This window comes from Drosophila miranda (assembly GCF_003369915.1).
Source record: "Drosophila miranda strain MSH22 chromosome Y unlocalized genomic scaffold, D.miranda_PacBio2.1 Contig_Y1_pilon, whole genome shotgun sequence".
Lineage (NCBI taxonomy): Eukaryota > Metazoa > Arthropoda > Insecta > Diptera > Drosophilidae > Drosophila > Drosophila miranda.
In genome coordinates, this window is record NW_022881603.1 from 43,734,737 (window position 1) to 43,752,437 (window position 17,701).

The window sequence follows — 17,701 nt, forward strand, 5'->3', positions numbered from 1 at the left end:
TTACTCGGTTACAGAAAAAGAGTGTTTAGCAGCTGTACTGTGTGTTAAAAAGTTTCGCGCCTACATCGAAGGGCATGAATTTGTCATTATTACCGATCATGCTTCGTTAAAATGGCTTATGAGTCAAGCGGATTTGAGCTGTAGACTCGCCAGATGGTCGTTAAAATTACAAGGTTTTGACTTCCAAATTCATCACCGAAAAGGAGTCAACAACAAAGTGCCAGACGCCCTGTCCCGAGCCTATACTGAAGACCTGTCCGAGCTCCAAATGGACAGTCTGCTAGATCTCAGTTCACCACAGTTTCACTCAGTTGAGTATGAGGATCTAAAAACCAAAATAACCGCCAACCAGACGAAAATGCCTGATGTCAAAGTAATTGATGGTTTCATTTATCGCCGTGCTGAACATGCAGTAGGAGAAAAAGTATCCGATGACCTCTGCTGGAAGTTATGGGTACCATCGGCAGCCGCCTCAAAACTAACCTAACCTATGGGTACCATCCGCCCTAACGTCCGTTGTGCTGAGGCAAGCACACGAACATCCTCTCTCCTCACACGGTGGTATCCACAAAACGCTGGAGCGAATACGGCGATACTACTATTGGTCGAATTTGGTCACCGATGTGAAGGCATATGTTAATCAGTGCGAGGTATGCAAATGTTCAAAACATCCAAGTTATTGTTTACGACCTCCCATGGGAAAAACTCAGGGAACTAACAGATTCTTTCAGAAACTGTATGTAGATTTCATGGGACCGTATCCGCGTAGTAAGTCAGGGAACATAGGAATCTTTATAGTCCTGGATCATTTCGCCAAATTCCCATTTCTCAAACACGTAAAGAAGTTTACAGCGGATTCGATCATCCGATTTATCGAGGAAGAGTTGTTTCACTGCTTCGGCGTACCCGAGACGGTAGTATCGGATAATGGAGTCCAGTTTAAATCACAGGTATTCCAGAGCTTGCTGCAAAACTACGGTGTCAAACATATGTTTACAGCCGTGCATGCACCCCAAGCAAATGCGTCAGAACGTGTGAATCGTTCGGTCATTGCCGCGATAAAGGCCTATATAAAAACAGACCAATCCAATTGGGATGAAAAGTTGAGCCATATTGCCTGTGCACACATACCGCCATTAATTCGACCCCATACAGAATAGCGTTTGGTCAACATATGGTTACCAATGGCTCTAGCTATCAGCTATAAAAATTATATAATTTGCGTAGTCGAGACGTCTCGTTTGTCGTTGGTCAGGAAGTGTATAAAAGAAACTTCCAGCAAAGTAACTTTAGCAGAGGCTTTAATGCCAAGCTGGCACCTACTTTCGTGAAAGCCCGGGTGAGAAAAAGACTTGGTAATAGTTACTACGAACTCGAGGACCTACAAGGACGAATCCTAGGGAAATTCCATGCTAAAGATATAAAACAATGAGGTTTCAGGCGTGGATCACTCTTTTCAGTGTATCACTGCCAAGTGTGATCTTGGTAGGGGGGTGTTGTAGTGGCGCCTGTCCAACCAAAAATATCGGATAACCGTCCCACGGTTTCCCCTTCCCTTAGACATGCACTGATTGAGATGCCAAGCTTTTTTGGCACCTATGTAATTCAAAAATGAAAAGAGATTTCGGAATTGCCGAAGTGGCGGCAGCAGATCAAAGTAGTTGCCGAAGTGGCGGCGGCAGAGAGCCCCTTTAGCGGGAGAGCGCAGCAGCTCTGCAGAACGTCAACGTTTTACAACATAGGCGGCTCTCTCTGCTCATACAATAATAATGATAAAGTTACGGTTATTCTTCAGCGGCTGGCCCGACCATACTCCCCCCGTTGGGAGCTATTCTCTCAACAGATTCCTTAAGGGGCAGCAAACATAGCCGAGTGACGGCCCTCCTGATGTTTCCTGAGGATGTCTTCAGGTCAGCGACGCGACACACTCCGTCCTTGCCCAAAACGACATCGACCACTCTAGCCAGTGGCCAACGCATTGGAGGAAGATTTTCGTCCTTCACCAGAACGAGGTCGTTCTTGCAGATGTTTTGCGCAGGGGTACGCCACTTCGCGCGCTCTTGAAAAAGAGTGAGATACTCTTCGCCCCAACGGCTCCAAAATATTTGCTGTAGTTGGGTGACCCGCTGCCAGCCATCCAGACGATTGTAGTTCAGCTTCGTTAGGTCAGGCTCGAGGATTTGCTCATGGGGGCCGCCTAAAAGCATATGAGCAGGAGTCAAAACGTCTAAATCATCAGGATTTTCTGAAAGCGAGAGCAAAGGGCGAGAGTTAACAATTGCAGTGATCTGACAGATCAGAGTGCGCAGCTCGTCGAAGCTAAGCACAGATGGTCCAACTGAGCGGTACAGGTGATATTTTGCGGTCTTCACGGCCGCTTCCCACAACCCGCCAAAATGCGGAGAGCGAGGTGGGATGAAACGCCAGTCGATCGAGTCAGCCAAGCAGGATTCGTGGACCTCCTTCATATGCGGTTCGCTCAGACAAAGCTTCTTTAGCTCCAGAAGCTCGTTCTTGGCCCCAACGAAGTTTGTCGCATTGTCCGACCAAATTTGACTTGGCCTTCCTCGAGTGGAAGTAAAACGCTTTAGTGCGCCTGAAACGATGCGGTGGTCAAATCCTTTACGAGCTCCATGTGTATAGCCTTAGAAGTGAAACAGATGAATACGCTAATGTAGCACTTGATCGGAGGCCTCGTGCGGATTTCTGATCGGTAGAAAAAAGGTCCACAGTAATCTACTCCAGTGACTTCAAAAGCTCGAGATCCTTCCAAACGTTCCTTAGGTAGGTCTCCCATGATGTGTTCGACCATGCGCGGCCTAGTCCTGAAGCATCTCACACATCTGCTGACGACCCTTGACACTGCCTTAACACCTCCAATGGTCCAATATTCCAGCCGAATTTTGGATAGCAAGGCGCGAGGTCCGGCATGGAGGTTTCTTTCATGATAATATCTTATCAGCGCAAAGGTAATGGAATGTCCCTTTGGCAGAATGAGCGGGTGCTGAGCGTCAAATCCTAGCGATGAGTTGCCAAGACGACCTCCAACTCTAAGTAGTCCAGAATGATCGATGAACGGGTTGAGCGAACTAATAGAACTGGATTTCATGACTTGACCATTGCGCCGAATCTCCTTTATGTCCATCCACAAATTTGCCAGCTGAATGTGTCGAATTAGAAGATGCGTTCCTTGCCGAATATCAGAAACGGTGAGTCCTGGATGCCTAAGACGATGTATAAATTTATGCATGTAGGCGAATGTGCGCTGCATGCGAAAGAATGAATTCGCAAATTTGCATCCGGACGTGAGATCGGCGTGTGGAGACGTGATTAGCAATCCTCTCTTGCGAAGCTCCAAAGTTGCTATGTTGTTAGATGGAGATACAGGCCACTTATCCTTGGAGCCTAGCAAAAAGGATGGGCCGTGAAACCATAGCTCTGACTGGATAAGATGGTTTGGAAGCTAGCCTCTCGAGAGAATATCAGCAAGATTTAAAGATGTGGGAACATAGCGCCATTCCATGGCTGCCGTCAACTCCTGAATTGATGCCACTCGATTTGCCACGAAAACTTGAAATTTAGCTGGCTCGTCCCTAATCCAAGATAATGCTGTTGACGAATCCGACCAGCAATAGAACCGACCTGTAAAGATTCCCATGTCCTTTACATTCTGCATGATTTTGTAGTGTACCAGAGCTTAAATATATATATATGTAAACAGATATATAGGCCCTTGATATCAGCAGATGACTATGACTGAACTTAAGGACGGCGTACAAATAGGGTTGGTCGTGTGCACTCTTGCTAGGCTCGGGTCTAGCTCGCCGGATGGTCGGGGTTCTTCCTCACCTAATTGTACTATCGTACTCCACTACATTTAAATAGTGCACTTTACGGGAAACTATAAGTGATTATACAAAAACAAAGTAATCTCAAATGCTGATAGCGCCGACACGCCAAATAAAAGCCCTACTGAACCATTTCTATTTAGAGAGAACTTAGGTGTTGATTGCCCCTCTCTTCTGTACCCACCCTACCATGACAATGCGTTCGAGTTCTTGCATTGTCCCTTGATGAATCCTTTACTAAGATTTACCACATTTTATAAGATACTGGCACGGATACTCGACAGACCATTTTTATGATTTTAAAGATTCATTTCAATTCAAAACGATTCATATTTTAATATAATGGGAGACTTCAATTTCAATATTCATTACGTTGCAGTTGTAGAAACACAACAATTGACTTAGGTTCTAATTTGTGGGTAATATTTCCTTAATCCTAATTATCATATAAGTTTAGTTATAAATTCATTATTTAGAGCATGAAAATTATTAGGGTATAGATATATATATATATAAAAACGAGAGAATAAGAATCGAAATCGTAAACAAAAGCTAGATCAGACTGGGGTGCATTATACACACTGAGCAGACGGGTTTGAATCATTATACGTTGTATGCATATCTACACTTTCAAGCCAATGGCTCTTTTGACCAAACTACTTTTCGCTGTACATAATTACTCACTCCGGCGTTATTGTCTTACGCTGATCGTTGGGCCCAATGATGTCGTAGATGTTGACCGCAGCTGTTTAAAATATGGAAAATCATAAATATATAATGCATACAATACAATTACGCTACAAACACCGTCGCATAGTCATCAGCCAGTTGTTTTGGTTTTCATAATACAGACAGAAATTAAATTGTTATGCTCTATCGCGAAAATTGAACCAAAAAGTAACAAACGAAAGACAATTTAGTGTGCATATGCACAATATGTATGTAGATATGTACGCGCGTAACATCAAAGAGGGGTGTTAATAAAGTTTCAGTTACATTACGTTAAACTGCTGATGTTTATGCGTTGGAACTTGATAATGAATTAAATGTAAATTGGACAAAACTCGATCCCGTGCGGCTGCTTTGTAGACTCTTGTCCGCCTGAAGTTGGTTAGAGGTCAACAGGTGCGATGTATATGGTTCCTGGCCGTACTGACGAATCTTCCGCCAAGCCTATAATTAGTTTTTTTATGACTGAGCAGCACTAAATATTCTTTGCGATTGAGGCTGATCTGGTTCACTTTGATCTTTGGAGATTCCGAACTCGGGGGTAATATAAGATCGAGAAAAGATGAATTATGGTTGGGGTTGGAGAGACCTCGACAACTGTACGCCTAAGCCAGCTCCCAGGGTAGTCTTCTAGAGACTATACCGCGATGGGGCAGCTTAGGTACACTTCCCTGCAACATAGGTTATGTCAGCACGTGCACTGCATTAATATGAAAACATACCTTTTTCCACAAATATATCTGCACTAAATTCTTCTTATTCACTGACCACTGGACTGTACGGCACTTGTAATTATATGCTTCCAACATATATATGTGGAAATATATATATTTTCCGGACAGCACTATATATATATGTGTGCACTGTGTATGTTGCTCGCACTCGGGAGTTATCACGTCTTTACAGATCGATCAACTTTCTTCTTTTGTTCAAAGCAGTAATAGACGATGGACTGAGTAGCCTGTGCAGCAGAGCTTTTGAGCTTTTTACTAACTGTGCAATCGTATGATCTAGAACATTCGAGCAGCATTAGACGATCGTCTAATGCACAGCATAGCTTAACTGTGCAATCGTACGATTGCCGTCTATGCTTCCCACTGTCCGTCGCTTGCATGTGTGCGTGGGCGTTCGGACTTAAGAGCGGCTAAAGCTTTGATCCAACCTTAAGAGCGGCTAAAGCTTGATCATTTGAAAGATCACTAGGGGGTCTCACGAGACGAAAGAAGATAACCAATTCCCTATATTTTTGTGCTGGCTACTACACCACAGATATTTATACAAGACCTGCTCGACGAATAATTATCTGAAGAACCTGATTAGGAGAGATTATTTCCTGATCTGAATGTCTTTCAGATGATACACGCCGAGATATTTCTTGTTCTCATCGACCAATTCGTAATAGTACGGACTTCGCTTTTTAATTACCTGAGCGGGAATGAACACAGGGGCTAGTTTAGAACTAAACTTTTTTACAGCACTACTTTGTGTGAAATGTCTAGCATATACCAAATCTCCAATCTTTAATTGTGTATCACGGCAGCGTAAATTGTATCTACGCGAATTTTCTTCGTGTGCCTTTTTGACATTCGCCTTAGCCTGTTGCCGGATTAGCTGCAAGGAATCTGGGTTCTCTATTCTAGTATCGTCGTTCAAAAGGTCTAGTTTACGCAAGAGCGCGTAATCCTTCCCATTCAACATCATGTTTTGACCAAATGCTAGAAAATATGGAGAATACCCTGTACTCCTATGTAAGGTAGATCTCAATGAACCACTAATGGCATTCAGGTTACAGTCCCAATTGGAATGTTCGTTACCGATATAAGCTCGTATCGCAGCTATCACGGATCTGTTCAGTCGCTCGCTGGCATTCGCTTGCGGTGAGTAAATAGCTGTGCATTTTTGTGTTATACCGAAGCTATTTAAAAATGCCTGAAAGTAGCTAGATTTAAATTGGGATCCATTGTCTGACAAGATGACTTCTGGCACCACAAATGTATAAAAGAGAGACACTTCCAGATATTCACAGATCTTTGGGGCTGTAAATTTCTTCAGGGGACACAGAAAATGGAACTTGGTATTGTGATCGACAACTATGTGCAATCCTATCTGCGTGATCGGTTATGACTACGAAGTCCTGTCCCTCAATATAAGAGCGGAGTTTTTGTATCCCCTTTATGACTGCTAAGCACTCTAGTTCGGTAACCGAATAATTACGTTGTGCCTTGGATAATTTTTCTGGCATGTAAGCAATTGGCAATTCAACGCCGTCGCGTTCTTGCGCTAAAACACAGCCGATTCCGTAAGTGCTAGCATCACAGAGCAAAATAAAAGGTTTTGAGAAGTCAGGAGTTATCAAAATGGGTGATGCGGTTAAACAGGACTTTAAGGTCTCAAACGACTGTTGAGCATCCTCACTCCACTGTAAATCTTTTTTCTTCTTAAGCAACTCGGTTAGGGGAAAACTAACGGTAGCACAATTTTCAACGAAACGTCGGTACCAACCGGATAACCCCAAAAATCGACGCAGTTGCTTAACGGTAACTGGCACAGGGAACTTCGAGATGGCCTTGATTTTGTCTGGATTTGTCTTTATCTGACCATTACCAATAATAAAACCCAAATACGTGATTTCTTTTATGCAAAAGTTCGATTTCCCTATGTTAATGGCTAGATTTGCTTTGCGTAGACACAACGCTATCTCCTGTAACAACAGTAAATGCGACTCGAAGTCCTCTGATAAAACAAGTAGATCATCTAAATATACAAACACACGTGTACGAAGATGAGCTGGAATAACTCGATCCATTAGTTGAGCGGCATTGCAAAGACCAAAAGGCATCATTTTATATTGATATAACGGTCGGTTAGGCACTGTAAATGCAGTGTACTGTCGCGATTGTTCATCCAACGGGATTTGCCAAAATGCGTGTTTCATGTCTCATCCAGTGATGTAACGAGCGGGGGGTAACCGACTTAGAATACCATCAATATGTGGTAACGGATATGCATCCCGTCTTGTAACCTTGTTCACCTCTCTTGAATCGAGACACAGTCTATATTTTTCGCCTTTCTTTACCAAAACGCAATTACTGCTCCAGGGACTAGTCGACTCCTCTATAACATCGAGCGCAAGCATATTGTCCACCTCGGCAAACATCAATTTCTCAATGGCTGGTGATACCGGCCAATGTCGTTGCCTTACGGGAATAGCTGCTCCAACATCTATAGAGTGTGTGACTAAACTGGTACGGCCTAATCCTTCAGTAGCGAAAGATGGAAAACAACCTATCACTTTATCTAAGCGAATTCTCTCGTCTGCTGTCAATTTATGTAGGTTCGGTGGTTCTTCGACGTCATCCGTACCTCCAACATCTAATTCAGATACCTCTGCAGTGTGTGTGATTTTATCTAAAAGTCCAAATTTTTGCCAGAAGTCTATCCCCAAATAGACGTCTTGCTTGAGTTCAGGAATAAGAAACATTTCTAGGTCTGCCGTGCATCCACGGTAATTAATTTGTGTTACCAGCTTGCCTATAACCTTACTTTCAGTATCGTTAGCCGTTCGTATTGCTCCTGAACACTTTTTAATCTTGCAATGCGCCAACATTTCTTTCGCGGCTGAGCCTCCAATACAACTGATTGTGGCCCCCGAATCCAACAAAGCTACGTAATCACTGCCTTCAATGGTGACATTGGTATACAGCCTGTTATCCGAACTAAGAAATATAGCTGAAACAAACTTGTTCTTATTCTTGCGAACCATCTTCCAAAATTGTCTTAAACGTTTAGTTGAACGTTTGGGCTTTCTTACAAATTTAAAACTATCTATCTTATCAAAAATTTTCTTACGCGTTGTACTATAATTTGCTTCCCTTTCAGGTAAAGGAGTAAATGAATAATGATATGCCGTAGGCAGGGTTTCCTCTACTGTTTGTGAGCTGATCTTAGACTTCCTTAAACTTTGGTCGTTCGTTAAACTAGTAGGTGATTCTTGCAAACTTTTTTCTAAGGATGTGTCTGCTTGTTGTTGTTTAACACATCCTTCTGCAGGTTTCCCGGAGGGTTACATTTGGGACATACCGGCTTGTAAGTATCTTTTGTTCCACACCCGTAGCAAAAGATCTTACGAGGACCTACACAATCGTCAAATTTATGACCTTTGTTGTCACAGTTCCAGCAAGTTGGAACTGTCTGTGAAGTACGACGTTGTATTTGACACACTTCATTATGCTCGACCAAGTCATCGAATAGCTGCTCGCTATCGTCTGGACCTGACAATTCCAATACGTATGAGCGAAGAGTCCTTTGCTTGACCGATTTTATCTCGTTATAAAACTGCTCGTGCTTACGTACCTCTCGTCGTAATAGCGATCTGTTGGCAATCTTTAAGTGAAGAAGCTCGTGGTGAAGAGTGGGCTTGGAATTTCTAATAAGTAGATTCACAACATCTTCTTCTGTAACCGAATTTTGAAGCCTATCCACGAGATCTTCGATAGCATATTGAAAGTCATCGAAGGATTCGTTTTCGCCCTGGCGACGTTTCCTAATCTTTTCCCAGATATCATAGTCGGTCTCAACATCTTCAAATCTTCGTCTAAACTCTATACAAAACGTATCCCAATTAAAGTTTGGGTAAGTTCGATGGAATTTCCAGTACCAATCACTAGCTTTTCCCGCAAATAAAAGATACAAGTGATCACAAAGCAATTGATAATTGTTATAAAGATTTTGTTGCGTTAGAGAACGTACTCGATAAATGAACTCATCCATCCTCATGCATGTTTTTGAACCATCGAATTTAATGCGCCAATTCTGCATTATACTGGAAACTTTTGCTGGTGCTACGTGTGAGATCGAATTACTTCGATTTGCACTCGCTCTTGAAAAATCTAAAAGAACTTCTGCGTGACTATCTCATGCTTGACCGATACCCACGTTATTTTTTTGGTTAATGTTATTGTCACCGTAAACATCGGGTGTGATATGTTCTGGTTGTGTCAACTGGAGTGACGCTAATTGATTTTGAATCGAAGATTCAATTGTTTTGCTTAAAAATGAAGTTAGTTGTTCCATTAACTGAGCCTGTTGAATGCCTACAGCAGACTGGACGTAGTTAGCGATTTCCACTTGAGTGGTTATTGGAAGGGTTGTGTTGTTGGTTTCAGTTTCTGTTGGTGAGCGATCTAACCGGGATCGTTGAGTTGATCTCGTATTCATACCCCTTCTAATAAACTTTTGGCCCTTTTTAGGTCGATTAGACGTTCCGTCTATTGTGCTAAAATATTCGTTAGCACTAGTTGGACGTGTTCCTTCGGCGTTAAGCTCGGCTAACAACGTGTTGTTAGAGAATGTTAGTGCCAGAGAAGAACAATCTAATGAACAGGTGGGACATTTTGGGTTTGTCCTAATCTGTTCCAAAATACAAAGTTTATGGAATTTGTGTCTACACGGGGTTTTGGCTATAATCTCACTAGTTCCCAATACTTCGTTGCAAATTCCACAAAATGGTTCTGCTTCCTGCAAAGCAGTTGTTATATCATCTGTACTTCGCCTTACAGCCATTGTATATCAGACAATATTTAAGGAATTAAAGAAAAACTAATAAAAAAAATTATATAAGAAGGTATTAATTGTAATAATAAGGTCTGTCTTTCCCACATGCCAGAATACTTACAAAATATCTATTTGGTTTCAGTAGGCTTTTCTATTTTCGTTAATATGGACTATTTATAGGTTAATGACCTCGTGCACTGAATCATTGGACAACTATCGCGATTTGGCTAAATAAAATTTTAAATCCGAATAACTCAAGATGCCTAAAGTGAAAAAACAGGTTTGCTTTGGTCGGTCAATCCAAAATGAAATGAACTGGAACCGCAAAATCCTAAAACAATTCATGTTTATTCTGATCACTGTATGGTATTGCATAACTGTCTCTGATACTCACAATTCGATACCATAGGTCTGTTTCGGTCAACCAATCCGAATCAATTGAATTGCAGTTGCTAAATCCGAAAACCGAGTCTAAGTATAAATTTTGAAATCTTTAACCTTTATGCAATATTTTGCAAAAGAAAATGTGTCGCTGAAATTTTGATGTATTACCGGTTGAGCTTGTAGAACCAAGGCAAGATTTGCTTGTCTTATTAAAATAAACGGCCTATATAGTAAGACACTATAAATCCAAATTTTAATATCGGCTCTTAATTGGTTTTAGATTCTAAGGCAAGTTGCCTGGCCCCACGTTGGGCCCTTGATATCAGCAGATGACTATGACTGATCTTAAGGACGGCGTACAAATAGGGTTGGTCGTGTGCACTCTTGCTAGGCTCGGGTCTAGCTCGCCGGATGGTCGGGGTTCTTCCTCACCTAATTGTACTATCGTACTCCACTACATTTAAATAGTGCACTTTACGGGAAACTATAAGTGATTATACAAAAACAAAGTAAACTGAAATACTGATAGCGCCGACACGCCAAATAAAAGCCCTACTGAACCATTTCTATTTAGAGAGAACCTAGGTGTTGATTGCCCCTCTCTTCTGTACCCACCCTACCATGACAATGCGTTCGAGTTCTTGCATTGTCCCTTGATGAATCCTTTACTAAGATTTACCACATTTTATAAGATACTAGCACGGATACTCGACAGACCATTTTTATGATTTTAAAGATTCATTTCAATTCAAAACGATTCATATTTTAATATAATGGGAGACTTCAATTTCAATATTCATTACGTTGCAGTTGTAGAAACACAACAATTGACTTAGGTTCTAATTTGTGGGTAATATTTCCTTAATCCTAATTATCATATAAGTTTAGTTATAAATTCATTATTTAGAGCATGAAAATTATTAGGGTATAGATATATATATATATAAAAACGAGAGAATAAGAATCGAAATCGTAAACAAAAGCTAGATCAGACTGGGGTGCATTATACACACTGAGCAGACGGGTTTGAATCATTATACGTTGTATGCATATCTACACTTTCAAGCCAATGGCTCTTTTGACCAAACTACTTTTCGCTGTACATAATTACTCACTCCGGCGTTATTGTCTTACGCTGATCGTTGGGCCCAATGATGTCGTAGATGTTGACCGCAGCTGTTTAAAATATGGAAAATCATAAATATATAATGCATACAATACAATTACGCTACAAACACCGTCGCATAGTCATCAGCCAGTTGTTTTGGTTTTCATAATACAGACAGAAATTAAATTGTTATGCTCTATCGCGAAAATTAAACCAAAAAGTAACAAACGAAAGACAATTTAGTGTGCATATGCACAATATGTATGTAGATATGTACGCGCGTAACATCAAAGAGGGGTGTTAATAAAGTTTCAGTTACATTACGTTAAACTGCTGATGTTTATGCGTTGGAACTTGATAATGAATTAAATGTAAATTGGACAAAACTCGATCCCGTGCGGCTGCTTTGTAGACTCTTGTCCGCCTGAAGTTGGTTAGAGGTCAACAGGTGCGATGTATATGGTTCCTGGCCGTACTGACGAATCTTCCGCCAAGCCTATATTTAGTTTTTTTATGACTGAGCAGCACTAAATATTCTTTGCGATTGAGGCTGATCTGGTTCACTTTGATCTTTGGAGATTCCGAACTCGGTGGTAATATAAGATCGAGAAAAGATGAATTATGGTTGGAGTTGGAGAGACCTCGACAACTGTACGCCTAAGCCAGCTCCCAGGGTAGTCTTCTAGAGACTATACCGCGATGGGGCAGCTTAGGTACACTTCCCTGCAACATAGGTTATGTCAGCACGTGCACTGCATTAATATGAAAACATACCTTTTTCCACAAATATATCTGCACTAAATTCTTCTTATTCACTGACCACTGGACTGTACGGCACTTGTAATTATATGCTTCCAACATATATATGTGGAAATATATATATTTTCCGGACAGCACTATATATATATGTGTGCACTGTGTATGTTGCTCGCACTCGGGAGTTATCACGTCTTTACAGATCGATCAACTTTCTTCTTTTGTTCAAAGCAGTAATAGACGATGGACTGAGTAGCCTGTGCAGCAGAGCTTTTGAGCTTTTTACTAACTGTGCAATCGTATGATCTAGAACATTCGAGCAGCATTAGACGATCGTCTAATGCACAGCATAGCTTAACTGTGCAATCGTACGATTGCCGTCTATGCTTCCCACTGTCCGTCGCTTGCATGTGTGCGTGGGCGTTCGGACTTAAGAGCGGCTAAAGCTTTGATCCAATCTTAAGAGCGGCTAAAGCTTGATCATTTGAAAGATCACTAGGGGGTCTCACGAGACGAAAGAAGATAACCAATTCCCTATATTTTTGTGCTGGCTACTACAATTTTCGCAAGCAAATGGGCTCCACTTAATTCCAGCTTAGGAATCGATATAGTCTTTAGCGGCGACACTCGCGACTTTGAGCACAAAACGTGGCTCGAAGACTGGGCTTCCCTGGACACGACATACACGCAAGCGCCATATGCTTCTAAGCTGGCATCACAGAATCCGTGAACTTCTGTAGCCACACTAGAACGAAGAACCAAGCGAGGAAATGAGATCCGAGAAATGCTTGCCAAACTATTTCTCAAGTCCATCCAAGTTGAATGCAACGCTGAGGGTAGGCTCTCATCCCAATCCAAATTTTCTCTCCAAAGCTACTGAAGGAAGATTTTGCACCTGACAATGACTGGATTTATCAATCCAAGAGGGTCGTAGAACCGCGCAATCGTAGATAAAACCGACCGCTTTGATGGCTTTGAGTTTGTGTCCAGTGCGGACAAGGCAAAAAGCAGCTGATCCGAAGCAGTGTCCCACGCTAAGCCGAGAGTTTTGGCAATGTCGCTTCCATCATTAAACTTTAGGAACTTCTCTATATCATCTTCAGGGGTTCCCTCAAGTACTTCCTGGTGACTGGTGCACCATTTCCTAAGTCTAAAATTACCACGGGACAGTAAAGCTGATGTTTGGTGCATCTTGTCCATGACCTGTGCGACCGAATTACCGCCCGAAATAAGGTCATCCACGTAAAACTCCTGCCGCAGAGCAGCTGAGCCAAGAGGGATAGGACTCACCCTCGTCGATGGCCAGCTGGTGCATTGCGCGGACCGCTAAAAATGATGCAGCCCTCGTCCCGTATTTGATGGTGTCTAATGTGTAGACTTGAACCTCGGACTTGATGGAATCTCGCCATAGGATGCACTGATACAAATTGTCGGGTGGAGACTCTCGTACGCAGCGGTACATTTTACAAATGTCCCCAGTGAGAGCGACTGGATATGTTCGAAAGCGAATACCTTCAGTCCACCGCCAGATACGATCCACCCAAGCCGGGTCTTCTGCAGAAGAGGCAGTCCATCGGTGAGTTTGATTTGCCCTACGCAGAGGAGATCATAAAAAACGCTCGCACCAATGAGAAGATCAACCCGTTGAGGATTGAAAAATGCAGGATCAGCGAGCTGAATGTTAGATGGAATACGCCAATCGGATACATTTACTGTCATACTTGGTTGAGAATCGGTAATCGTGGGGGCGATGAGAGCAGTAAGTGTAGTTGTGTAAGCAGAGGTGCGAGAATGCATACAAATGCTTATGGTGGATCCCTCAGTATAAACGCTGGTATCACCCAGCCCAGACACAAGTGCAGACGATTGAGTTCTCCTAAGCTGAAGCTGCTGGGCGAACCTGGATGTGACGAGATGCAGCTGCGATCCTGAATCTAAGATGGCACGACAAGGAACTAAAACGCCAGACCGATTCTTTACGAGAACCACGGCTGTAGCCAGAAGCACGACATCAGAGTGAAGACCTTGGGCAGCAAGAGAGGTAGACGAAGGTAGAGACGAGCTGCTAGCAGAATTTTGAGCAACGGAAAGAGTGTCCGGTTGAACGGCCAGATCGGGAGGAGTAATACCTGGGCAGCCTTGTGTTGTGGGGTGTATACTATCGAAGTGCAACAAACTATGATGCCTACCGCCGCATACTCGACATTTTCCACTATTGCATGCGCGGGTCCGGTGCCCCGGCTTTAGGCAATTGAAGCATAGGGAAAGCTTCTTCACTTCTTTGTGGCGCAGCAACGGTGAGAGATTTCCGAATATCTTGCACGAGTATATTCCATGGCCCGCTGAGTGGCAAAAGACGCATACAGACGGGTCGGCGGAAGAGTTGGAAGCTACAAACGTTTTCTTAACCTGCGTATAGGAATGGTTTTTTCACACCTGATCGCTACTAGCGTGTGTCGCTTTAGCATATTCCAACCGCTCCATTTTCTGGCAGCGTTGCTGCAAGAATTCGAAGAATTCCTCTGGGGTAGGTATAGCATCCGACGATGTGTGCTCCTCCCATTTGGTTTGCGTCTTCGAATCCAACTTCTGCAGCAGCATGTTGATGACCATGAATCCTGAAATCTCCTCAGCAGTTCCCAATGTCTGCAACGCTCGCATGTGTAAATTGACTGCATCCGAAAACTCCCGAAGCCTTTTAGCAGAAGGCGAGTTTACCCTCTTTAGCCCAAGAATCTTCTTGATGTGTGCCTGGAAAACAAGTCTTTTGTTATTAAACCGTTTATTAAGTATATCCAGAGCCGCACGATAATTGGCACTGGAGAGCTCTAACGATCGAACCGAATCCAAAGCCGCATCAGCGAGGCAAGAGCGAAGGTGCTGGAATTTCTCGATGTCACTGAGATCCGCATCCGCTTTAATCACCGATTTGAACATTGCCATAAAATCCGAGAACTCGACGTATCCACCAGAAAATTTAGGCACCTTCAGCTCAGGAGGTCGCTGCTTGTGAGCCATGATGATGGTACTATGTCCGGAATGGCTTGGCAGAGTCGTAGAATGGGCAGCGGCGTATGACTGGCTTCAACAGCAGCCAGCAACTCAGCTTTCAACGATATGAAAAGAGTATCGAAGATTTCGCGCAGCTCACTCTCAATCTCGTTTTGATCGAGAGCCTCCAACTCATTATGGGCCTTATTAAATTCCTCTCGAATTTCTGCCAACATATCAAGGCGCACCTCGACTTCCGCGGCGGTCAGCTTATCGATTTTATTCCCCGCGAAGGATTCGCCAAGCCTGTGCAATCGATCATATAATGACTGACTTTTACGCTTATACAGATTCAGTCTGGAATCAGCCCCCACAATATTTCCGCCCGCGCCTGTATTCGGATCGTTGTCCATGTTAACCGTTGTGCAATTCGACACAACAACGTAAAATGAAATACCGCTTAAGCGACGATGTATAGACGCGAGAGCGAGAATGCAAGACACGAAAAGTCAAGAACCGCGGCTGCAGCTGCGCAGAGAATGAGAGATTCGACGCTTAAAGTACCGGAATTTGTCTATAAATATTCCAGCCGGACTCTCACTGAATTTGCACTTTAAACTGTTTTTCAACGTGCACCCAAATGTATTTGTTGGTAGTTAAACTACCCAACAACAAAATATTGTATAAATAATAAGTTTTTAACGGAACGCGATTAAGCAATGGTTTTATATCACGTCGGGGGGTCACCAATGTTTAGATGCCAAGCTTGGCACTTATGTGTTTCAAAAATGAAAAGAGATTTCGGGTTAAACTTTATAATTCGTATTTAATCTTGGTGGCTTAGCGGAAGCCGATTGCTTGCTATTGCCAGATAAACTTTATGCGAGATCGATATGCAACCAATGCGCAGAGGGATTAGCATAGAACTAAACTATAGACGACGGCGTTAGATCAAAGTGATTGCCGAAGTGGCGGCAGCAGATCAAAGTAGTTACCGAAGTGGCGGCGGCAGAGAGCCCCTTTAGCGGGAGAGCGCAGCAGCTCTGCAGAACGTCAACGTTTTACAACATAGGCGGCTCTCTCTGCTCATACAATAATAATGTTAAAGTTACGGTTATTCTTCAGCGGCTGGCCCGAACATGCACCTTGCACCTTTTGGGCAGTTACGCGCAAGAAAAAATGACATAAGTTAACAGCGGCTACTGTCAAGGTGTGGTGAGAAAAGGGGAATGCGAGAACCAAGGGCTCAATCGGAAGGAGAGTGGCTTGGGCATGTTCTTTCCAATGTTACTCGCGATCCCAGACGGACGTCTGAGGAAAATACTCAAGTAGTGCAGTGAAAGGAAAAATTCTAACCTCGACCGTAATTACCGCGTGTCCATCGTGGCTGAGACCTAGTCAAAAGATCAGCCGACCATTCCTACGTTTATTAAGCGAAGGCCGAACCCATCGGGTGAGTGAAAATTGTACCCCAACTGCCGGCCAACAGAAAATTAAAGTTCGTTTTTATCTTAAAAACCTAACCATAGGTTTGGCCGTACGTAATACCGTACGAAATGCCGGTCGTAGTGCCGTAAGCCGTACCCACTACAGTCTCGTCACCTTACCACACATATAAATACCCAGCGTCCCGATCGACTACAGTATGTGTTAGCCGTCTTTGCCCCCAAATCTTCTTTCGGCGTGGCGTCTGCATACATGTGAGCATCACTGTATTTACCGCAGCGTGTACCGGCGTGGGTCCACACACATACAAGCCTTGCTCGGCCAAAAGGCACGAGGGAGCGCGCGGGGTTTCAATTCCCTTTTCGCCTGTACTTCGTCTCTACCGCGACCCCGCTGCCCATCGGTTTCGTCTGTTCGGCAATGCCCTTAAGATGGGTCTTTCTACCGGAAAATTACCCAAAGCCGACCTCAAAGGTGGTGAAGGCTTGGTTTACGGGAAAAAATGTAAACGTTATGGCTTGGCTAAGTCAGTTTCCTGACTTAAACCCATTTTAAAACCTTTGGGGTGATTTAAAACGTCGAATTGGTAAAAATTCGTTTCGAAAAGAAAAAGAATTGTGGAGAATTTGTGCAAAAAACGTGGTATGAGATTCCAGTGGAGACTTGCCGCAAACTTATTGCTAGTATGCCAAGAAGAATGGCCAAAATCATCCAAAATTAGTGTGGCTATATAGGATACTATTAAAAGATTATAAAAATTTAAGAAAAAAGTGTAAATAATTTGAAATGTTTTTAGTTTTTCGCTTTGGAGAATTGCTGTACTTATTATTTTGGCCAGCCCTTATTTATGATTTTTAGGTTTAATCGATCATAAAATATATTTGAA

At 43.0% G+C, this 17,701-nt stretch overlaps 2 long non-coding RNA genes across 2 annotated transcripts; both read left to right on the top strand.

The window, feature by feature from the left end:
* The first annotated feature begins 9,563 nt into the window (after positions 1-9,563).
* Positions 9,564-10,175, top strand: LOC117191893. Its single transcript, XR_004474105.1, has 2 exons — positions 9,564-9,751; positions 9,827-10,175. It is a non-coding gene; the product is annotated as an uncharacterized LOC117191893 (long non-coding RNA).
* A 6,458-nt stretch (positions 10,176-16,633) lies between these two features.
* Positions 16,634-17,019, top strand: LOC117191881. Its single transcript, XR_004474094.1, has 2 exons — positions 16,634-16,822; positions 16,899-17,019. It is a non-coding gene; the product is annotated as an uncharacterized LOC117191881 (long non-coding RNA).
* Positions 17,020-17,701: the final 682 nt, after the last annotated feature.